This window comes from Pinus tabuliformis, chromosome 5_2, assembly GCF_031772625.1.
Source record: "Pinus tabuliformis cultivar Carrire ecotype Pingquan chromosome 5_2, CPIR1, whole genome shotgun sequence".
Taxonomy (NCBI): Eukaryota; Viridiplantae; Streptophyta; class Pinopsida; order Pinales; family Pinaceae; genus Pinus; species Pinus tabuliformis.
The window spans coordinates 1,114,508,797-1,114,534,066 of NC_142306.1; the positions used below are offsets into that span (position 1 = coordinate 1,114,508,797).

The following is a 25,270-nucleotide window of genomic DNA, read 5'->3' on the forward strand; positions in this document are numbered from 1 at the left end:
GAGGGCATACTTTCATCCTTATGCTCATAGTAGGTTTCCCACTAGTACTTAACGTGGAGGGTAGATTTGAGAAAAGAAAAAGTAATCTTTTCCCGGCTGGAAAAATCATGAACAAAAAAATATCCTTCTAGCAGATTTAACCATTTATCTATGACGTCTGCATATATTCGACCCTCAAATATGGGAATGTCAAAGTTTAGTTGTACATTAAAAGGAGTGGCATCTCCAAAGTGGCTGCTGGATGTGGATTTTCCATCGTTGGGCAACCATTGAAACTGGGAAAATTAATCCATCATCACGTTCCTTTGTTTCTTGAGGGCCTCCTCAAGCAATATTTTGATAGGATATCTTGCTCCCTCATCCTTTTTTTCTTCCCCCATGGGCGGTCGTCGGGGTTTGCGAGGCTGATCTTGAAAAGGTTTAACCAGATCGAGCCCTAACTCCTTATACCCCGACCTCGTTGGGGACATGCAAAGAAGGATCGAGAAAGAGCAGACCGCTCTGATACCACTAATCCAAATTTAAATAGGAACACAACAAATTACAGATATAACCATAAACACAAAGATGTAGAAAAAAATAAAACTTCATTTCATTAATATCAAAGAACTGAAATATGCTTAAATACAAAATGGAAATAAACTAGCTCAGGCAATGGTAGCTTATCTTTGAGAAGAGATGTGGTAGCTACATGCCTCTGAAATATGTTACAATGAGGCTTGAAGTCCTATTTATTATTGTGAAACAATGGAAAACCCCCAAACATCCAAAAACCTAATCCTATGAGATGAAACTCCAAACTATGGGCCCCATTGGGCTAAATTGGTACATCAATTTCCCAAGGTCGTAACTTTGGCATATGATCTCTATTTGATGCATATGATACCTTGTTATAAAGATCTATAAGAGGGCTAAAACTACTGACAACGAATATTGAGTTGAACGAAAATATTTTCTACCTTGTATTTTTCAAAAAAACATTGTTTAGGGCCTCAAAACAACTCCAGAAGTTCAGGACCTTAAAAACTACCAAAAATAGTAAACTGTGCTATAATTAAGGAAACTGAAAAACTAAAAGAAACAATGGTTGGGGTCCAAGTGGAATAGGCGGGTGGCCACCAATATCCATCTAGATCATATTGATTCATTGTACAGATTACTTCGTCTTCCCCACTTACCCCATGGACAGACATGGTTTGCCTTGTACCAACTCAGTTGAACATAACACAAGATTAAACCAAATCACAATGTTTTGAATTGGGAAGGGTAGTTTTTCTCACAATCTTAAGATTTTCAGAGTATATTTTTTCATCTTTGGTATTTCTCTGCTGCTAGTGGGCCTGGATAGTACCCTAGCGGAGTCACGCAGGAACACAAGAATTGCTCCACTACTAATGAGCCTAAACAATATCATGGTCGAGTTGGTTGCTTCACCTCTCTATGCAGGAAGCCTTTCTCTTCCATTGCCCATGTTATTTTTAAAGAGAACTATGCATAGGAACTTATTTATTTTTGGGGAGGAAGAGGGATCCTAACTTATTGAGAGCAGGAGAGGTTGTTCCTTCAGAGAAGCATGTAAATACCTCTGATTCAGGTTTACTCGTTGAGATTTTTCCCTTTCTCCATTTATACTAGTTGGATAAGCTCGAACACACCAAACCATAAAACTGAGTACATACATGAGGTCCCCAGATTGGACACAGGCTCATGGTTGGACCAAGATCTCCTTATGGATGGATCTTATTTTCCGTCAAGACTTCATCGACCAAAAGTTACAACTAAACACAAAGAAGATGGACACAAGACTGGCCAAGGGCTACAGTGTCACAAGACTCTTTGAACATCAGCCACATACTCATTCAGAAGTTAGGATGAAGGTACAGGAACAACACTTATTGGCATAGTGAAAATAAAAGGTAAACTCAACAAGGAAGAAAACAAAGAAAAAAGAAAGAAGACACAGAACCAAGAAATAAAATAAAAATATAAGAGAACACAATGACTAAAGAAGACATGATGTAAAACCATAATAATAAAAACCAGAATGAACTACAGGGAAGGAGTGCAAGATAAGTGCAAGGAAAGAAAACTAAGGTGCAACTAATCCTACTCATATCCTAATAGCTAGACGGTCAGGGTTACGTGTAATGATATTTCCAGTGAAGCTACCACAGTCATTCTTGACTTGCATTCACAAATATACGAATGAATAAAACAGATAAAAAGTGATGTGCAACAGAAAATACAAAAACTTGACAAACTTGCACACAGGAAGGAACGTCTTGCCTATGGGAATAAAGACATGTCACAACCACTACTTTTACCAATTCCACATGCTTACCTCTTTGATGGATACCACTTTTTAGCAAAAATGGAAGCCTTTTGCAGGTGCGTCCTTGCCTGCACCGAGCTTCTTAGAAAGCGCGAGGAAGGATTGAAATTGCTGCCTGCAACAGATCTTTCCAAGTAAGATTTTTCCAACCATTCAATGATTGAATCATAAAGTTCATGAAGGTCATCTTGAAATCCTCATGATCTCTGAAAATTTGAATTTTCAATTCGAGAAGTAGGATCACAATAGGAACCTTGTAAATAAAAAAATATCTGATCATCCTCGATGATCATGCCAAGACAGTGAGGACCTACCATAACCATCAACGAAGGCTAAAGTGCCTCACCTGCTTGACAAAAATATGAAGAGAGAGATGTTAAGCAATGAAGCTCAGAGAGAGTGAAGCAACTGCCATCAGATTTGCTGATGGGAAAATGACAAGCTGAATGATAATCACCCAATATAGAGCAATGATCAGATGAGCTAGTTGAGACGTCAGATTCTTGGTTTGCAGTGAACAAACACAAATCCATTTGAACAATCTTACGAATGCTTCGAAAAATAGAACCAAGTTCATTGTGAGCTAGATATGATGGAAAAATTTGCAGTGATAGGTTCACAAGAAGGCCGAGGAGTTGACCATGAAGAGGGAAATTCGATAAGTATGATTGTTGGAAAAGATAGTCTTTGAGATGATCAACTTCACAATTCCATGAATTCATGAGAGTTGAACATTCACAACCTGAGTTTGACGTAATAGATTTGCATGAAGACGAATGAGTTGTAATAGACTCGTGAATTCGGTCATACATGAAAATTTGAAATATCACACCCGAAATACCAAACATTTCTTACATGGGGATCCACACCAAATGAAACCATGCAGATAGACAGATTGTGCATGAGAAACTAGATTTGATTTGGTTTGGGGGGCTTACCAAAGTTGCGAAATCCTAACATAGCCATCAACGAACATTGAAATGCCTCGACACCCTGGCAAATCTTGGAACTTTCCAGAAATGTAGAATCACATTTTAAAACTGGAACTAGATCATGCATGGCTTGAGGGTAGCTGCTATTGCTAATTTAAAAATTGCTTTTCGAATGGAAGGCATCTCTATCACAGGTTTCAACAACAATCAGATTTCTGAATTGAAGGGGCTCTTCTAATGGTATGTCCAAAGATAAATTAATTGGTGAGCTTGCATGAGCAAGCGGATTTGACGAGTTGTCTTCATGCATCATGATAAATGATGAGGGGTGGTGTTGACGGGCCAAAATGTACCGCCAACGACTAAGAGGTCTCCCCAGTGTGAAGTCCCAATTAGACCTCACACCATTTGGGATAGGAGCCCCATCAGGTATGTGGGCCTAACTACCACCATTATTTTTTTCTACTCTTGGTTGTCAAATGAGAAGATACCAGAGTGGGGGAGGAATGAAGTGCTCGGGAAATAAAACAAAATCAGCACAAGATTGAAAAATTGCAGAAAGAGGTGCAAACAAGTCACAACAATGATAATAAGAGATAAACGATGAGAGGGATTAGTGAGCTAAAACCCCATCGGACATAATAAATAGGAACATGTTGGAGGTCAATTGCAAAGTAGTTCACAATAGGTTACCGACATGGTAAGGAACAAGTAAACACAGATTCGAAAGAGAAGCATACATGCAACCACTATGTATCAATATGTAACATCTTGCATATATGAAAGCACACATACAAATATGGTGAGGTACCAGACAACTAATACAACCACCATGAGTAAGCATGGGAATCAATGCAAAAGGTGAAAGAAAACATATTATTAATATTTCTGCAACTTCAAATGCATATCCTACAATTTTTTAATACCCTATAGTGGAACATGGGTTGTTCATACCGTCGCCTGATGCCACAATGCTAAACCTACTACAAATCCACTCTACTAGCTACCAAGAGCTAGGTGACCCTAGCTCTCAAGCATACATCAAACATCTATCTCTGCCTCAACTAAAGTGCTAAATGTCCCTATTAATGAGACCTAGCGGAATATTTATAGAGACGAGGTGACTATTCACCTACCATGACCCTTGGCCTTCCCTGGTGCCCTTTCAGCTACCCCCATGACTCTTGAGTTTACCCACTCCTTTCTCAAACCAAAATTGGTTGTTTCATGCCTACTTCAGTTCCAACATAGTGGCTGCTACAATGGTGGGAGATATTTACATTATGATAAAAGAGAGAGGAGATGGATGTGGAGGGTTATTGAAAACCCTAGAATGCTTGATGCCTATATCTCACAATGACGTAGATGCTTGGTCTTGAACTGATTTGTTTTCTTGCCACTATGATTTACTTTCATTCATCAATCCTTTGATGATGTGCCTTGGGGTTTATCGAGGGGTTGTTGAACTTTGCAAGGGACCATATGGCTTTATAAAGGGGAACTCTCGCCATGCAAGCTTCATGACAAATTTTAATCCTATTGCATAGCTCAACATCTTGCTTCCTGCTCCTAAATTCTGTGGTCGAGGCAACTTTATGTAACTGATGAATGCATGCTCATAAATTTGAATCGTTCTCCACTTGGTAGCGAATCTATATGATTGAGACATTCATGCCCTATAATCCTACAAGGACATAATCATCAATTAAAACCCATAATAAACATATGGTAGTAAAAGGAAATAACTGAGATAAATTAATGAATAAACAAATTTGATGGGAAAGAAAGAGTCCATTTTCGTGAGTGTTGGTGATGGGTCATTCTTCATCATTCCAGTTTCTCCGCAACAACAAAACCAACACATAGCTTCCTTTTGTCTAGGATAGGGTAAAAACCAACACATAGCTTCATTTTCTCTAGGATAGGGTATATAGCTCCCTCATTTTTGGGATATGATATTGGTCTTGGAATTGTCGCAACAACATCAACATACAGTAGAAAAAACAACAACAGTGAGGCCAACAATGTCGCCCCTTCTGGTAGCAGGAGGTCTCTGCGGGGATCAGAGCCTAAAAGTCTTGGTTAAAACTAATCAACCCCTGTTTCCTACTCAAAATAGTGTAGCATCCCCTAAATTTTCCTCTGGAACTCTTCAGGACAATCTGATATCTCTTCATATTCATTTGAATTCTCTTCGAAATTAGATGAGTTATCTTGTTTCCCAGCTGAAGATTTTCCCCATTTAAAATCATCCCGCACTTGTTTAAATTCCTCAAATGCCTAGTCGAGATTTACCTGTGAGAAAAGCAAGAAAATTCGAATTGAAATGGAGTATTCACACCAATCTCATTTTGAAGGGCGACTTAAATAAGGTGGGAAAAATCGTGACTTAGAAGTCGCATAGTCACATTTTACTGGAAGTCGCAACTCCGATGGCCTGTCACGCCAACGATTTTGCGACTTCCTGTAGGAGATATTTGAAAATTGATCGCATAGTTGTAGAATAGGAGGAGTCGCGTCAACCTCTGTTTGTTTTAGGAGCGATTTTGCGACCTGGTGACTTGGGAGAGGTCGCAAAATCGCTTTTGAGGGGAGTCGCACTATCCTGGAGATGATCTGGCTGTGGCTATGCAAATTAGAAATCTAGGCAGGGGTCACACAATCACATCCCTCATGGTAAGCTCTACGATGATTAGGCCAAAATCTTCATATCAATTACATTATCCCAACCTTCATTGCATCGGAACAACATTATTTCACTTTCAGGTTTATTCTCCAGAAGGTAAGGCGGAGGATTGATTAATATCATTTACAATAATAGTAGCCATGGGTGTTATCACTACACATACTTGCAGGCCATGAATGAATCCCTCCGTACATAGCCAAACGAGCTTCTCATGGCACCTACTGAACGTAATCATTGTCTCTCTCTCTCTTTGCACAACTAAACTGGAGGCTCCTTTATGTAACATATTTTCATGCACCCCAATTCCCACTTCTTTGAGAGAGCACCAAAATGTGCCCAACATTTTCCATGCACGCTCTTTGTCGGCTTATTTGAGGCTTTATAATGTGATTTTGCAACTTGTTAGTTGATAGAGTGGTGTAGTCAAAAATCTTGTGAGGAGTGATGATGTGACTCTGTCCAAGTCGCATTGTGGGAGTGTGATCATTCAAGTCACAAATGGAAGGCGAGACCTCCATGCAAGTAGTAATTAGAAGGTTTGATCTCGAGTTTTCATTCACAAATGAGAATAGGATTGTGATTTTCCAATAATGAAAGCGAACACCGTGACTCATATTCAAACCTGGAGATGTTCCACTAATACTATTGTACAAAACTTCACTCACTTCCATTGTTGATGTCTGGTTTGCACATGTTGTTGGAGAATCACAATAATATTGGTTTATAATTATAGGATATGAAACATTTTCCATATTCACATTTTGGTATCTGATCCCTTGACAATAGCTAGAGTCACCTTTGCCAAGTCTTGATCTAGAGCCCATTTGTGGTGTCATGAAGAAAAACCCAATCTACCAAGACATCAGCAATGTGAGCTTCAAAGTTTCCCTTACCCAAGCTTCCAATGTTGATTCCAAGGCCTGGTCAACAATTGAAATTCTGAATTATAATGTCAAAGGAGTCACTAACTATGGAGATGCAATCATCCACGATTACAATGAGGCTGTTGGTAACCACAACATATGTGGAAGCTGCGATGTGAATGGCATTATTGTTAGGACTATGTTCAGGTGTTGTCACCTCCAGATTGCTTGCTTCTACTAGAACACAGTTCTTGAAAGTAATGTGTACTTGTTGGTTGTTCTTCACAATCAAGTTCCTCACCACCAGGTAGTTGTTTGAATCGAATGTAACTGCCGTTGGAGCTGATCGACATGGATTTGTTTTGTTGATATTGCATGATATTTCCCACCATTTCTCCCTGCTTCCATAAATCAACCCTCCACCCCAAATTGTTAGATCATTTATTCCATGGAAGAGTATCCAGTGATTAGATTTCAAGTCTGCCCAAATGCTTGGATCCTCAGGGGTGATGATTGTTCCAGAAATCTAGACTATGAGTGGATATTGACAGGGACCAGAGAAGTTGAGGGGCTTGACCAGGTAAGCATTTCCTCTTGGAACTAACAAGATTGAAGGGCCTGATGAACATGCTTCATTCCACGCTGTCATGAAAGCCTGGGTATCATTTATGTATCCATCTCCTACAACACCAAACTCATCCACATTCACTACCAAATGATTAGCAGTGAATATGTCTGAACCAGTTTCCATCCCTGGCTCCTTGAGTCCAGACCTATAAATGCCACTGTGACTGCTCCTTCTTTTGACAGATTCAAGGGCTTGACCTATCTCCCATGATGAACACATCTGGGTGAAGTACCGAGGTGCAACCATGAAGAAATAAATTTCTATTTGCAGGACTCTAATTGTGCCCATTTCTCTTCCATTTATCAAGAAGAAAGAAATGGCTTGCAGGACTCTAATTGTGCCCTTTCTTCCGTTTCTCAGGAATAAAGAAATGGCTTGCAGGACTCTAATTGTGCCCATTTCTCTTTCATTTATCCTCATCTTTTGTATCAGGAACAATCATAGAACATAATCTCATGTGATGACCATATAATACCCCTTATGATCCATGCATCACTTTGGGATGTGTGCTAGATTTATGGTGGCTACTTGGCTCTTAATTATTCTTGGCAACTATTCCCTTAAAACATAAAAGCATCCACCATGTCGTGTATCAAGAATATGCCTTGTCCTATGAAATATTGTCCTTAACAAAGCCTCATGAAGTCAATATTTATATCATTAGACAAGTTTTTCTCCATAAGTGGCGTATTTCCAAACTATTATTCAATTTCATCCTTCTTCATTAAATATGTGCCCAATGCAGCTCCATTTAAATCCCTGCAAAGAAAATGGGATAAATAATTAAAACCATGAAAATAATTTCATCTAGAGGTGATAGTAAAATTGCAACTAAATTATACGAGTAAAACAAGAGATGCTCGAATCCGAAAATCAACACAACATTTAGGCACCTTAATGGACTTATGAATTGCAAGCAATTTATGTGATGCCAAAAGCAATGGTGCAGTTATAGATTCAAGGGCATCGAGTAAGATGGAAATTTGAGGAATCTTAATGCACTCGAGGGGACGAGGACCAAGACAAAGCAGGGTTACTGTCATGAGGTATTATCACAAACCCTTATGCATATGTGTGATCATGCTTCAGGGTGAGTCAAGAAGAGCTTAAAATGACATGCATACTTCGATCACATATGTCTAGAGTTACAAGGATGCAAGGGTAGTATATAATCTTTGCAAGCCCTAATGCACATGTTGAGGTGTAGGACCAATCAAGAACCTAGGGGAATATGACATGCAACAATCTCTCCCATGATGCCCGACAATGTCGATGGAAACACACTCTTAGTGGGAGGCGAGTTAGGTCAAAACAGGAGGGGAATCACCTTTTCCCATTTAGGGTTTTTCCCAAACCTCAATATTGTCAATCGTAAGGAAAGCCAAATTGCATGTACATTTGCTCAAATATAGGACATCTATTGATCGCGATGCGAATCATGTGAAGATGAGCTTCAAAATCATGAGGGACTCTTGACGCATTAATAAAGCCATTAACCTGTGACACCCTAATGCGATCCTAAGGCATATGTCTAAGACAAAACATGATGTGCGGATGCAATGTACGAAATGTGAGTGGGTGCACCAAAGGGGTTGGATAGGAAAGTTTGTAGGGAGAGCAACTAGTTGGGGGTCTTATCAAAACCCCAGAAGCTTGGGGAAAGTTGTGGGGTACCCAAAATTTTGAATATGCCCAAAAATTTGGATGGTGTTGTAGCGGCTACAGCAATTGGTGAACCACTGGTAGAATCTAGTGTCTCTGTCAACACCCTTGTAGCAGTCCAAGCATGCACAATGCTACAAGGAAATATCGAACAGATTCTATGGGAACCTCTTGCATTTCCTCGACCTTTGCAAATATGCCTTCCCTTCGTGCCTCAGCTGGGTCTTGCCAGTTGGTAAACACCCAATTAAAGTCATATGTGTCAGTATTTTATGATGATGCGAAGAATGTGGCAGAGGTCTTATTGTGTTCAGAATTTTAAAAGTAATATTCTCATGTTGCTCCACTGCCAGTAGGCTTGGATAGTACCCTGATGGAGTCACTCCAAGAAATCACAAACGTTGCTCTGCTGCCAGCGAGCTTGGTCAGTACCCCGATGGAGTTGTTGTATTACCTCTCTACACAGGGAGCCTTTCTTGATCCTTTACCATTTATTTGGTTTCATTTTCTTTTGCGTGTGCATTTGCACTTATTTCGGGGTGTTTATTACGCCAGGGCTGGTGAGGGATCCTGAATTATTTTTGCGAGCAGGAGAGGTTGTTTCTTGTTTGACATAAAATAAAACATATCCCAATTTAGGTTTGCCCTTATTCCAAGCTTCCACATCTCATTTCCCGTCAGAAAGTGAACAAAGAACACAAGTCATTGAAACAATAAAGACCACACTAAGCATTAGGTTCAGGTTATGGGTATAGGCCATTCAAACTGATTAGGGCTCCCCATGAGCAACCTATTCTTATTTTCCTTGTTAATGAATAAGACTCATAGGAGAGATATCCGAGATGCAATTTTGATGACTAGTTCCAAGAGAGACTACTCATTGGTGTCATCATCACAACTTCACACCATCATTAGGGCTATGGTTTCAGTTCGAGGGTTATCAAATAGGTGCAAAGAGGTTGAAGCAATGCACATTGAGGCTGGAGCAAGAGAAAAAGGTGTGAGAAAGCTATACACAGAACAGCTTTTTCGAAAACTTCAAGTTCATGGAGGCTCATGAAGTGGCATGCAACATAGGGGAAATTTACAGGCTAGGTCAAAGGTGTGTGTGTGCCAGGCGAGAAGGAAAGTGTATGATGCAATGTGACAAACAGGGTTAATGACGAAATTTAATTCTATGTGCAAAAGAGATTGACTAATTGCAATTAAAGGACCAATGCAATGCATATGCATATATTTCATGAATGTCACGCAACGATAAACAAATGCACGGACATGAGTGAAAACATAAATATGCAGGAAACTAAACTACTTATGGCAAGGAAAATGAACATAACAAATTTAAACTATCAATCAAATTCTAATCAACAAATGAATAAGAAAAACCCTAAACCTAACTAGTCTAAAACCCTAAATCCTAATTTAACCAAAGCATAGGTCGGGTTATGTGAAATCAAACTTCCAATGCAGCCACCACAGTAGTTCCCGACCTGCCAAAACCAAGATGAAAATAATCAGAATTTGTGAAAAGAGTTGTGCAAAAATTGAAATGTTTACATGTAAAGCATACACAATAGAAATAAAATCTTGTCTACTTCTAGGGAAACGTGCCAAAAAATACCTTTCAAGGAAAATGGCAACCCAACCCTCGCGAACCGATTCATAAGTGTGAAATTTATAGTAACCCAACCATGACATACATACACGCATACTTAACCCTAAATCCAATGCAAGTAAGGAAAGACGCAACCGACCAGCAAAGGGATCTGCCAAATTAACTTGATCAACAACTTCAACAACTTGATCATGATGCAGAGGCTGATCAACTTGATGACTTTGAAAAAAGGGGTTTTTTCCGAGTGTAACTGAGATCCCTGAGGATTTAAACGCAAAAACCCTAATTTCAGAAACCCTAGTTTGAAATTGTTCAGACTTCATCTAGGGCATGAGGATCCGACATAGCCATCAACGGAAGCTGAATTAACTCACCATCCTGACATAGCTCTGAACCTTCAAACGACACGCCATCAAATATTGGTAGCTTTACAAGATTTGTAGATGAATGTATATGGTTATCGTTAGTTGTGACTAGACAACTATCAGTGAAAATATTGTGGATTGTGTTATCCTCTACAATTTCCTAGGCTGAGGAGGAGATCGAAAAAGGTAACCTCTAACCTACTTTCAGCTCAATAGCTATCCCTACTGAGCCAGAGAGGGATCTCTCAAAGTTTTTTATCAATGAATAGCTTTAAAGAACAAAGTTTTTAGGCTAGATACACAAGTTTGTTTGTGTATATGTGAATTTGATATTTTAGGGTTTGTTGGACTACGGTTTAGAGCAAGTGATTAGGTCTAGGCTTTAGGAATGTAGAGACAAGTACAGAAAGGAGCTAGGTATCAGTAGGCTATGGTATACTTGAAAATTTTTCAATGTAGTATAGATTATAAAGTTTTGAAGATACTAATGAGCATATGTAAGTATGAGTTCATTAGCTTTAGAATAAATAAACACAACTATGAACACCACATAAACAGAGCTTGAAATCAAGAATCCTGTCTATTTAACTATAAGGTAATTCATAGAAATAAGACAAAGAATGTGAAGAAAGATGATTTATCCATTAAAAACTGATAGAAATATTAAACAAACACCATAGACTCACAGAACTAGAGTTCCTAAAAAATAGCTGCAACTACTCTTGTATTAGCTGAAAAGATCATAACATACAAGCCTCCTCCACAAAAGTCCAACCCCTCTCTCTGAAAGAGAAATGATACATATAGACTCCATTAGACCACTTCCCCACCTTCAGGAGTCAAATTCCTAGGTGGTGGAACTGATTCCAAGATTCTCTCAACCAACAGGTGAGAGTGAGAAGGTTAAACACAAACACTTCTTGGAGACTTTGTTTTGGATTTTGCTTCCTTAATGAGGCCTATTAAACATAAAAAACAACCTATCATGTGAATTTATTCATGCTTACATCATCTAACCTCGAACCAAGTTCAATTACATCAATAGTTTTGACTTTGACCAAGTCAAACTAAAAACTAGGAAATTTACATAGTGAAATTTTAAATAAAAAAAAAAGAAATTGCAGAAGCAGAGCGCCAACTTTGAGCCCACTTTAAGGTGCCTTCCCGAGGTCCAAATGAAGATCTAAAAGAACGATAAAATGTATTTTCAATTCTAGCTTCCAAAACACCTTGAATTTTTTAAAATGACCCATGGGAATGCCTTCTCAATCTCCCAAGGTCACTCCAGAAGCGCGGCCCCTGTCAAAAAGAGGGGAAAAATGTTGATTTTTTACCCCTTTTTCCTCATTTTCTCAAAATTTGGGCCCTCTCTGAGAAATATTATGAAATGTGTTTTGAGAGGAGGCAATTAGCTTTCCAAAAATGTAATCCACTTTTCATTTGGAGTCCTGAGGAAAAAGCACAGCGCCAAGGCGCTGCTCTTTTGTGACTAGCTCAATTTCTGAGTTTTGCACCAAAATTCACCAAAAACAAAAAATGCTTAGAAAAATCCCAAAATTGGTCTAGAAGTGAAAAATGAGGTATATTAATCTCTCATGGATGCATCAGCGAACATCTCCAATTTTTCCTTCTCATTTTTACTTTTTAGGGTTTTCTTTGAGTTTGGCCTTCAACTGCTTAATTCTGACCATGGCAACCTGATTCCTTGTGTAATAATGGATGACCATATTCCTTTGTAACTTGTTATCCATGTTAACCTTTTCAAGGAGATTCTCAAGGTGGAAATTGATTTTGTCATGCCAAAACTCCCTATCTTCACTTATTTCCAAAGTAATTATGTCTTTAATGTCCAAGTCTGCATTCAATAGGTTTTGTTATTTTTCTTTCTTCAATGCCTTTTGAGACCCTTTGTCCTTGGATTTTTCTTTTCAACCTACTTTTGTTGTTCATCATGTTCACCAAGCTCCAACACTACTTTAACTTTGCCTCCTTGATGTAGCATCTTAGACTTCTCTTTCTCCATGATCAATTGTTTAGTCTTAAGCTGACTATTTTCTTGGTCAAGGAAGGAAATGATGAAATGAGGGAGTTAGCGAAGGGAGATGATTATATGGGAATTTTGGTAGATGGATAGGGGTGGTAGAAAACTTAGGAAGCTTAAATGGAATGAAATGAGGGAAAGAAATGATTAGGAGAAATTAAAAAAACAGAGCTTCTAAGAAATCTTCTCAAAATGCTAGGTATGAGCTAAGGTTTAGGTAAGGGTGAGGCAATCTAATGATTGATAAGTTATTTAGTGATTAGGAGAAATTAAAAAAACAGGGCTTCTAAGAAATCTTCTCAAAATGCTAGGTATGAGCTAAGGTTTAGGTAAGGGTGAGGCAATCTGATGATTGATAAGCTATTTAGTGAATCAAAGGGTGTTTTAAACGTGTACAGAGGTGTGAGGTCGAATATTTACATGTTTTCAATATCAAAAATAACCAAACCATCAGTTACACTAGTGCTTGCAGCATGAAAATTTCACCTAAACCCTAGAAGAAGAGAACTTGCATTTGCATTTGTCTTGCCAAAGGAAAAAGGTGAGAAAAAGACTTATACTTACTTGTGAACAAGCTTAGAATAGTATGAAATAGGTTTGCAATCTTCAAAATCAAAATTTGGGTGAGTTTGGATGAGTTTTGGGCTGCTCTGGCATAAGTGCAACGCAGTTCACAGAAGTGCAGCGCAGTTCACAGAAGCACAATGCCACCTCCAAAAGCGCAATGCAGTTCATAGAAGCGCAGTATTGACTTGAAAACAACTTTTGGAGGCCTTACACTGCTCCAATTTTCGAAGTTGATAGCTCGTTGGAAATATCTTGAAGTTTTCTACAAGATGGACACCTCAAGCATGTAATTTGGACACTCCATTAGGGTGAAAATTTGATTTTCCTAAGGTCACACCAAAAACCCAGGGTGTCTTTGACAAAAGCATAATGCCAATTCTCAGAGCACTTTTGGATGCCTTCCACTAATCCAAATCAATATCTGAAGGTACCATTGGAAATCTTAGGACGTCTGCTACACAATAGAGTCCTTAAGCACTACAAACACCTGCTCCAAATCCCTGAAAAACTGCCTTGAAGTCAAGCTGTCTAGAATTGTAACAACTCTCCCCTTGCAGGTGTAGTTTGGGTATTTCTGTCAAATCATAATACCTCTACATATACTGAAGAAGTTTTTTGTTCCTTGGAATATAATTGAAAAAAACCTCCTTCACTTTTGTAAAATTCATCTCCATTAGGTCACAAAAATATTTTGAAGAAAAATTGTCCCTATGAGAAATGATGAGACGAGATAGTGTACCGCATCATTGTCTTATTTGAAATTAAACATTACATTTACCTTTATTTTTCTTTCCCTAATCTCCTAACTCCCTTTACCCACTAAATCACATGATGGACATGTTTTTTTTTTACATATGGTATCATGGTGACACATTGAGTGAAACCCTTGACCATGACCTGAAATGAGGAATTTAACCATTTCATGACCCAAGACACTTAAATGAAGATATGATACCTTGAAGAAGACAATGACCATGATGATATGAAGACCATGAGTAAGCGAAGGGAGCAGCAGTGACCTAGAAATCAACAGTCAATGACCAAATTTTTATTTGAAGATTCACTGAAATGACAAAAAATTGACTTGACACCCTAACAACACCTTGTAAGAGCATATTTGATTATTGGTGACAGGCTAAACTAATTGACACTAACATATTGGATCCATTGTCTGAATATTTATATATTGGCAACTCGACAAATGAGATTCTTTAGATTCCTGATAATGAATTGAATCAACCGAAAGAGTTCCAGGAAGAGGAGAGATCAGGTGATTGTCACCTTCCCATATAGGAGATTATAATGCATCATTCAATAGTGTATGTTGACAAGCTATACTAGCTGGGCAACAATAAAAAAGGTTTGGAAAAAAGGCCAGAGCACTCCCTTCAGCAAACAAATTAGGATATAAAGGTTGATGCACATCATCTATAAGGTGATGGAAATGTTTTCTTAGAGTGACATCGCTCGAATCAGAGGATTTCCAAAATGAGCTCATATCCGGCAAGATGATGTTGAGAGGAGTGTGATGCGCATAAACCCTAATTTGACTTGGTTTAGGGGTCTCATCAGTTACGCGAGAACTTGACATAACCATTAGTGGAAGCTAAAGTGCCTCAACTTCCTGATGAGTCCCTAAACATTCGAACGGTGGGGTATCAAATTCTGGTGGCTTCATAGGATCAACATACGGATACGTAGGTTAATCACCAGAGGCATGAGCGAATATATAATTGGTAAAATGAGAATCGGTGAAACCACTAGTTTGATCAAGTTGGGTATCTGATACATAAGGCTCTTCTTGGCTTGGGAGTGAAAAGGGATTAATGAGAGAACTAGCTTGAGTTGGGCGAGATGCATGGCCCTATTTTCCACCTGTTAAATACTACTACTGGAGAAGATCAGGCATAAGAGATTCAGAATTTGCATCCCTTAACTATGAAACATCACTCCCATGTACATGATTGCAATCAATGCGAGCAAGATAAATATGTGAATGATCTGAAGGAACCGCTAGTGCAGTAGACTCATGGGTCAAATCAGGGTAGAATGGATGCACAGGGTTAGATGAATGGGTACCAATTAGACCCGGACTCACATCCTGCCCATTTATGTTCGCCAACGAGAAATACAGATTTGCAGGCTTGATGTGGTCTATGGATTTGATAGGACAATCAACTTTAATTGAGACCAAAGCCAACATGCGCAGGTGAATGAGATCACGGGATATAGTGAGACATATTTTGAATGGACTCGATCAAGGTTCCATCAGCAGGAAGAGATGTTATGTAATTTTCAGATTCAAGATCAAAAAGATGTACGAGGGATTTAGAGGTGAGACCATCAAATCCATTGCTCAGAAAGCATTATTCATCATTTGAACCATTTACCACCATAATTTTATTATGTAACAAGTCAAGAGGAGGATGAAAAATCCCACAAACAGTAATCTCTTCCTCGGGGGGTTGAGGTCGTTTCGGATTAAGAGAGATAGGCAAAATAAAATTATAGGTAGAATCTAGACACTTTGTAATATGCAAATTATGATGATAATCATGTGAAACAAGAATTGTTTCTAATTGAAAATGTTGTAAATAAACGAGAACCAATCGTTGAAAATTTACATTCAAATACACCCAATCGACATCACTTTCAAGAAATTCAAAACAAGGATGCACATATCTGAAAGCAAAATCCTCTAAAGATTTTTTAGGCTTCATCTTAAGCTTATTTATCCTCTTTAACACATCTTGAAAATCGTACCTGTCAAATGCTTGTTGGAGTTTATCGACGAGTTTCTCAAACGAATGAATGGACACCGCCAGAAATGTGTGGCACCATTTCTTGGCACGAACTTCAAGGGTGAGGGAGAAGACCACACAAGCAAACTCTTCATCGTCGAACTCAAAAGATTCACAAAACTTGAGGAAATCATAAATGTGCTCGGTTATGGGTGTTCCATCCTCACGATCAAACTTTAACTAAGATAAGTGATGCAGCTGCTCCTTGGGGATGGAAAATCGAAAAATAGACAAACCAGATAAACACCTCAAGAGAAAGATTCTGGTCGGATCCATTAACAGATATGAGACTAAATTGCAGGATCCAAGGGTTCAGCTTTTCATCTAGCCCTCCTTCTAGCACCAATTTGTTGACGGGCCAAAATGTACCCCCAACGACTGAGGGGTCTCCTTAGTGTGAAGTGCCAATTAGACCTCACATTATTTGGGATAGGAGCCCCATACAGTATGTGGGCCCGACTGGCACCATGACTATTTTATGCTCTTGGTTATCAAATGAGAATATGCTAGAGTGGGGCAAGAATGAAGTGCTCGGGCAGTGAAAAAAAATCATCCCAAGATTGAAAAATTGTAGAAAGATGTGCAAACAAGTCACATCAATGATAATAAGAGATAAACAATGAGAGGGATTAGTGAGCTAAAACCCAATCAGACATAATAAATAGGAACATGCCGAAGGTCAATTGCAAAGTAGTTCACAATAGGTTACCGACATGGAAAGGGACAAGTAAACATAGGTTCAAAAGCGAAACATACATGCAACCACTATGTATCAGTACATAACATCTCGCGTATATGAAAGCACACATACAAATATGGTGAGGTACCAAACAGCTAATACAACCACCATGAGTAAGCATGGGAATCAGTGCAAAAGGTGAAAGAAAACATCTTATTAATATTGTTGCAACTTCAAATACATATCTTGTAATTGGTCAATACCCAATAGTGGAACATGGGTTGTTCATATTGTCGCCTGATGCCACAACCCTAAACCCACTGAAGTCTCTCTATTAGCTACCAAGAGCTTAGTGACCCTAACTCTCAAGAATACATCAACTATCTATCTCTGCCTCAACTCAAGTGCTAAAAAGTATTTATTAATGAGGTCGGGGGGAATATTTATAGAGAAGAGGTGACTATTCACCTATCATGACCCTTGGCCTTCCCTGGTTCCCTTTCGGCTACCCCCATGACTCTTGAGTTTACCCACTCCTTTCTCAAACCAAAATTTATTGTTGCATGCCTACTTCAGTTCCAACATAGTGGCTTCTACAATGGTGGGAGATATTTACATTATGATAAAAGAGAGAGGAGAGGGATGTAGAGGGCTATTGAAAACCCTAGAATGCTTAATGCCTATTTCTCACAATAACGCGGATGCTTGGTCTTAACTGATTTGTTTTCTTGCCACTATGATTTTCTTTTGTTCATCAACCCTCTGGTGATGTGCCTTGGGGTTTATCGAGGGGTTCTTGAAGTTTGCAAGGGACCACCTGGGTTTGCTAAAGGGGAACTATCATCATGCAAGCTTCATGACAAATTGTAATCCTTTTTCATAGCTCAACATCTTTCTTCCTTGCTCCCAACTTCTGTGGTCGAGGCAACTTTAAGTAAGTGATGAATGCGTGCTCATAAATTTGAATCATTCTCCAACTGTGGCGAATCTATATGATTGAGACATTCATGCCCTATAATCCTACAAGGACATAATCATCAATTAAAACCCATGATAAACATATGGCAGTAAAAGGAAATAATTGAGATAAATTAATGAATAAACAATTTTAGGGGAAAGAAAGAGTCCATTTTCACGAGTGTTGATGAAGGGTCATTCTTCATCATTCCAGTTTCTTTGCAACAACAAAACAAACACATAGCTTCCTTTTTCCTAGGATAGGGTATATAACTCCCTCATCATGGATGATAGGTCAAGCCCTTGAATTGGCGCTAGAAGGAGGGTCAAATGACAAGCTGAGCCCTTGGAGCCTGCAGTTTAGTCTCATATCTATTAATGGCTCGACTAGAATCTTGCTCCCGGGGTGTTTATATGGTTTGTCTATTTTTTTATTTTCCATCCCCTAGGAGCAGTTACATCACTTATCCTAGTTAAAGTTCTATGGTGAGGATGGAGCACCCATAACCGAGCACATTTATGATTTCCTCAAGTTTTTTAAATATTTTGAGATCGATGATGAAGAGTTTTCTCGTGTGGTCTTCTTCCTCACCCTTGAAGGTCGTGCCAAGCAATGGTGCCACACATTTCTGGCAGCGTCCATTCATTCGCTCAAGCAACTTTTTGGTAAGCTCCAAAAAGCATTTGACAGGTACGATTTTGAAGATGTGTTAAAAAGGATAAATGAGCTTAGGATGAAACCTGAAGAATCTTTAGAGGATTTTTCTTTCAGATATGTGCATCCTTGTTTTGAATGTCTTGAAAGTGATGTTGATTGGTTGTATCAATTGGTTCCCATTTCTTTACAACATTTTCAATTAGAAAAAAGTCTTGTTTCACATGAGTATTGTTAGGCCCCTATACTACTAGTGTAACCCCTTATTGTTATTAGTACAAACCCCTTATTATATTGATGTACCCATGTAGTGCCCATATTGTTACTCTTGTGCCCCATAGAAGCCCACTATTGTTATTATTGTGCCCTTACATTATTATTGTTATGTCAGCTCTGATTATGTTATGCCCCCTTAGACTCCTATATATAGAAAGGAGATATTTTCATTTGTATCATCCAAGAATTGTTCATTTATGTAATGTACAGGAGGTTTCCCCCTCTAAGAGGCTAAATTCTAAGGCATTGATCTATCTTTTCTATCTTCTCTTGAGCTGGTTTCTTAAAATTTGGTATCAAAGCTTTGGATTCTAGGGTTTCGCTACTCCAAACAGGTCATCGTGGAATTTTCGCTATAACTTTTTTTCTGTGACGTTTCAGAAGTCGCAAGAAAAACCCATTTGAGAAGAAATCGTGCTGAACCTTGGATCCGAATTTCAAAGCTTTTCACGTGACATTTACGGAGATATGACCTGAGGAAGTTTGTCTTTTTGCAGACTCCTGAATTACATTCAAAACAGGTGACCTGGGGAAAATCATCATAACTTTCTCTCTAAGCATCAGATTGAAATTTCGTAAGAAGGTATAGAAAGAGGATAGACTGTAGTTTCTTGTATATCTTTTTCAGAACCAAAGGTCGAAAAATTGACACGTGGCACTTCATACAAGTTTGCTCTTCTGGAAAGGTCTATAATCGGGTCATCTTGGGAGATTGTGCATAACTCTTTCTTGGAGAATCCAATTTGGATCAGACTGGTGGCATTGGAAAGAGGAAACAGAGGGCTACTACAAGTAGAAATTTCAGAACTTAAATATCTGAAATTATAGAGTTATAGTCGTTGCAAAATCGAGATCCCAAAATCAAGAAAAAGAAAGATGAGGAAGTTTGATGGCAAGGATCCGGTAAATTGGATACTTCAGATGGAGCAATATTTTGATCTACATGGTGTGCCACTGTTACAAAAGGCATGTATTGCATCTTCATATTTAGAACCGGATCAACTTTTATGGTATAAAGGGCTTTGTTCTCGTAAACAACTTGTTACGTGGTCAATTCTCACGGAGGAAATGATAGCACAATATGAGGATACAAAGAGCAACACCTTCCTTAGAGCAACACCACAACAATTGGAAAGAGTAAAAGGGCTTTGTGACATATTGGAAAGTAAAATTATGGCAAAAAGGAAGTCTACCCCTCACAACTATAAAGATGGAAGTGTTGTTTCTCCAAGCCTTCCAGAACCTACAAGGGTTACACCACAACAATTGGAAGAAAAAAGAGAAAAAGGGCTTTGTTACAATTGTGATAGCAAATGCACTAAAGGTCATAAGTGTGCCGAGAAGAAATTATTTTACATAGAGTATGAAGAGGAGGAAGAAAAGGATCAAGAAACATCAAAAGAAGAGGATATATGCCAGGACTCAACCCCAGAGAAAGAAGAAAAGAATCAGACCATATCTTGTAAACTATTAGCAAGAAAGACCACTCCTCAAACTCTCAAGATAGAAGGACATATCAAGAAGAAAAAGGTGAAAGAAGTGAAAGATCACGTCAAGAAAGAAGAAATGAATCCAACCATATCTTGTAATTCATTGGTCGGAATTACCACTCCTCAAACTATCAAGCTAGAAGGACATATCAAGAAGAAAAATGGTCAAGAAGTGAAAGATCACATCGAGCATCAAGAAATGAATCCAACCATATCTTGTAAAGGATTGGAAGAAATTACCACTCCTCAAACTCTAAAGATAGAAGGACATATCAAGAATAAAAAGGTTCAAGCAGTGAAATATCACATCGAGCATCAACAACAAGTTCTCCAACTTTTAAAGGATAACGCCACTTTGGTGCAAAATCAAATGAAACAACAAGTAGATCAACATCATAGTGAAAAATGTTTTGATGTAGGTGATTGGGTATTTTTGCTGCTACATATAAATAAAACTATTTATGAGAAGGAAATGTGGGCAATACTACATGCACTTAACAAATGGCGACCTTACCGAATGGGAAGACTCTTCAAGGATGAGGATGTGGAAGCATTGTTTTGTGCTATTTCTATTATCCAACCAGATTGGATAAACGAAGCAAGGGATGAATGGAAGAAGGACAAAGAAGTATGGCCACTTATTCAAAAGTTGAAAAAGATTCCAATACAAACAATATTGCCAGAAATAGAAGAGGAAGGAAAAATCATATTGGAACCTGGAGTAGTCACAGAAACAAGAACCCGACAGCTACGAAATCGATCAATTTCAGAGTATCTCATCAAGTGGAAGAACTTACCTGCTGAAGATTCCACATGGGAGGACAAGAATTTTATACAAAAGCATCAAGAACTACTCAAGCGTTGAGGACAACGCTTTTTGAAGGAGAGGGGCATGTTAGGCCCCTATACTACTAGTGTAACCCCTTATTGTTATTAGTACAACCCCCTTATTATATTGATGTACCCATGTAGTGCCCATATTGTTACTCTTGTGCCCCATAGAAGCCCACTATTGTTATTATTGTGCCCTTACATTATTATTGTTATGTCAGCTCTGATTATGTTATGCCCCCTTAGACTCCTATATATAGAAAGGAGATATTTTCATTTGTATCATCCAAGAATTGTTCATTTATGTAATGTAAAGGAGGTTTCCCCCTCGAAGAGGCTAAATTCTAAGGCATTGATCTATCTTTTCTATCTTCTCTTGAGCTGGTTTCTTAACAAGTATCATCATAATTTTCAGATTACAAAGTGTCCATATTCTACCCATAGTTTTGTTTTGCCTATCTCTCTTAATCTAGAACAACCTCAACCCCCCGAGGAAGCGATTATTGTTTGTGGGATTTTTCATCCTCCTCTTGACTTGTTAGATAATAATATTGTGGTCATAAATGTTTTAAACGATGAACAATGCTTTATGGGCAATGGATTTGATGGTCTCACATCTAAATCCCTCATACATCTTTTTGATCTTGAATCTGAAAATTACATAACATCTCTTCCTGTTGATCGAACCCCGATCGAGTCCATTCAACATACGTCTCACTATATCCTGGGATCTCATTCACCTGTGCATTTTGGCTTTGGTCTTGTCTCAATTAAAGTTGACTGTCCTATCAAATCCACGGACCACATCAGGTCTGCAAATCCATCTTTCTCTTTAGCGAACATAAATGGGAAGGATGTGAGTCCAAGTCCGATCGATGCCCCTTCATCTAACCCTATGCGTCCATTCTACCCTGATTTGGCCCATGGGTCTACTGCACCAACGGTTCTTTCAGATAATTCAAATCTTTATCTTGCCCGCATTGATTGCAATCATGTACATGGGGGTGATGTTTCACAGTTAAAGGATGCAGATTATGGATCTCTTATGCCTGATCCTCTCCACTTGCAGTCTTTAATAGGTTGAGAAGAGGGCCATGCATATTTCCTAGCTTAAGTTGGTTCTCTCATTTATCCCCCTTCACTCCCAAGTGATCAGGTGCTCATGTCCTAAGTGTCGTAAAATGCTCAAAATTTAAAGTGCTTAGAACTGGTTCAAAGTTGAGTGACTGGAAATTTCTCGTCTTCCCGATTTCGGTGCCGTAAACGGTTCGAAAAACGGTCGTCGTATGAGGAAGTTATGGCAAAAAGAAGAATTTGTCCATAACATTAGAAATTTTAATTTTTCAAAAAAAAAAATTAAAAAAGGAATATTCCGCCAGGCACGAAATCCAAGGCAACCACCAAACATTAAATGTAACTGCAGTTAAGTTGGCGGAATTTTGGCAGGAGCGCCAAATTTGGCGGACCCGCCATAATTAGCGGAGCTATCTGGAGTTAACTAAAGTTATCTGGAGTTTTTCTAGGGGCAAACTGGAGAAACTATAAATGGCCATAACTTTGGCTAGGAAAGTCTGTTTTGGATGAATTTTTTTTTTATTTTGGGTATTTTCGACCTTTTGAATCCATTGGTGCAGGTATTACAGCTATCTGAGGTCATTTTCAGAGGTTTTGGAGCCGTGAAAGTTCTAGGAGCCACTAGGGCCTAGTTTTGTGAAGACTGTATAGGGTTGCAAGTATCCATTGGAGGTGATCCAATAGTCAATCCTGAAGGATTCAAGTGTTCTGAATCCATTTTTACCATCTATTTCTCCTGTAGATGCTTCTATTCAACTATATTTTCAATTTGAGCATTTAATAAAAACAAGGACAAGCCCGGTTGGGAGCTTTGGACCCAGCAGACGTAGCCCTGGAGGGGGTGAACTGCTTTATCAACTTCTTTTGCATTTGTGGTTGATTTATTTTGCAGAACAAATTCGTTTTAATGTGTTAACAGTAAAAGGAAATAACTTTGCTATGCTTAAATGGGTCATGAACAGCTGAAAATTTCATGTGTTTTCTTTCTGCAAGACATGGAAATCTTTTAAACATGTTTAATTCTGAATTGAATACCTTGCAAACAAATTTCAAGTAGTTTCAAATTCAGATCAAGTTGGTATCAGAGCTCAGGGTTTTGTGCAAAGATCTTCTAACTGTCTTGCAAAGTATTGATGCTTACCAGGTTGAAACTCAAAAGAGGGGAAGGACAGGTGACTAGAGAACGAGAGAATCCTCAGTCAAGGAAGGCCAGAGAGCCATCACCTCCACCTTCAATTTCACCCTCAAGAGTCTCAGCAGAAGATTCAAGGATGTCTGAACATGAAGGAGAAATTCCTATAGAGACAGATCCAAGAGAAGAAGAAAGAGTCTTCAGAAAGGCTTTCTTGGACCTCACTGAAATGGTGAGGATATTGTACCAAGAAAGAAATGAGAAATTGGCTGGAGAAGGGTCCAAACATCCACTTGAAGGAGAGGGCTCTTCAGGAGGTAAGAAGGATGATGATCATTCCAAGAAAGTACATGGAGGAAATGGTGATCCACCACCCCCATCTTCACCTTCTTCCTCTTCATCCTCGTCTTCTTCTGTTCATAAGCATAGATCCTCTGGAAAAAGTCCTTTTTTGAAGCTTGATGTAAAATTCGAATTACCTATGTTTAATGGTGAAGTGAATGCAGAAAAGCTTGACAACTAGATTAGGCAGTTGGAAGTTTACTTGAGGATTCAGAATATGCATGATGATGCCACAAAGATTCAGTTGGCTTCTTTGAGAATGGATGGAGTGGCATTGGTCTGGTGGGAGGCCAAGACTAAAGAGGAGATCAAGAAATTTGGTAAGGTTACCTTAACATGGCCTGAATTTCTGTTAGCCATTAAAAAACAGTTTTATCCTCTTGCTCACATGCAGAAGGCCATTATGAATTGGAAAAATTTCAGACAACTTAAGGGTCAGAGTGTCCAAGACTACACCCAAGAATTCAGGAGAAGAGCTCTCTTGTTAGGGGTAGATTTGCAGACCCAGGAAACCTTGCTGAAATACATTGGTGGCTTGCATAGCTACCTTAGACACACCATCTTGATGTTTAACCCTACTAGCTTGGACGAGGTTCGTGTCCAAGCTACCCATTTAGAGGCAAGGGGAAAAAACACATTTGAAGAGGGTAGAAACAAGCCCCCCAAGGGGAAAAACAAAGAGAAAACCTCCAAGGGAAAGGGAAAAAAGAATGCATCTGTCAAACAGGAGAGTGAGAAAGTGATCTGTAAACATTGTTCTAAACCAGGTCATGAGGAGAAAAACTGTTGGAAATTATATCCTTAAAAAAGACCTCAATTTAACAAATCCAAAGGGAAACATAAAACTGCTGCTACTACATCTACACCACAAGATTTAGGGGAATATTCAGGTGATGAAACCAAAATTACAGCCATGGGTTTGAAAAACTTGAAGGAAAAAGAAATTGAAACTCAAGCCAGCACTAGTACCTCAAACTGCCATTTACAAGCTCCTAATGAGGAAGAAAGAATTGAACTGTTTCATGTGAGGGTGATTTCAAAACATACTAAAATTGACACACTTTTTGATAGTGGGTCACAAGCAAACCTTATATCAGAGGACTTGGTCAAGCAGCTTAAACTTGAGACCGTTCCACATCCGAAGCCATATCCACTTGGATGGATTTGCAAGGATGCAAATTTACAAGTTTCAAGAAAGTGCACATTGCGCTTTGCAATTACTGCACATTTTATTGACACAGTTGAACTTGATGTGGTACCTTTTGATATAGCAGGAATTGTTTTGGGAAGTCCTTAATTGTTTGACAGGAAAGCTATCTTTCATCGCCATGAAAACAAATAT

General features: G+C 38.7%; 1 pseudogene; it reads right to left on the reverse strand.

Moving 5' to 3' along the window:
• The window catches only part of LOC149163130 (putative polygalacturonase At1g80170 pseudogene), a 42,336-nt pseudogene extending 34,496 nt beyond the window's left edge, over positions 1 to 7,840 (reverse strand).
• Positions 7,841 to 25,270: the final 17,430 nt, after the last annotated feature.